Genomic DNA, 563 nt, shown 5'->3' on the forward strand with positions numbered 1-563 from the left:
GACACGGCCTCATCCTGACCCCGCTGTCCCCATTCCCAGGGGACACGGCCACATCCCGATCCCGCTGTCCCCATTCCCAGGACATGGCCACATCCCGATGCCGCTGTCCCCATTCCCAGGGGACATGGCCTCATCCCGACCCCAATGTCCCCATTCCCAGGACACGGCCTCGTCCCGACCCCACTGTCCCCATTCCCAGGACACGGCCACATCTGGGTCCCAATGTCCACGAGAAGTGGCCTCATCCTGACCCCCAGTATCCCCTTTTCCCGGGGGTCAAGGCCTTCTCCCGGTGTCCTCTCCTCCCAGCAGAGAGCCACATCTGGATGGCGCTGTCCCCATATCCCAGGATACGGCCACATCCCAGTCCCAGTGACCACAAGTGGGCTCATCCTGACCTCCAGTGTCCCCATATTTTAGGAGACGGCCTCATCCTGACCCCACTATCCCCATTCCCAGGGGACATGGCCTCATCCTGACCCCACTGTCCCCTTTTCCCAGGGGACACGGCCACATCCCGACCCCGCTGTCCCCTCTTCCCGGGGTGCCCGACCACACCGCGC

General features: G+C 64.1%; 1 protein-coding gene across 1 annotated transcript in view; it reads right to left on the minus strand.

Moving 5' to 3' along the window:
- Positions 1-563, minus strand: part of WIZ (WIZ zinc finger) — a 74,044-nt gene that overhangs the window by 673 nt on the left and 72,808 nt on the right.

This window comes from Egretta garzetta, unplaced genomic scaffold (genome assembly GCF_000687185.1).
Source record: "Egretta garzetta isolate BGI_Z169 unplaced genomic scaffold, ASM68718v1 scaffold576, whole genome shotgun sequence".
NCBI lineage: Eukaryota > Metazoa > Chordata > Aves > Pelecaniformes > Ardeidae > Egretta > Egretta garzetta.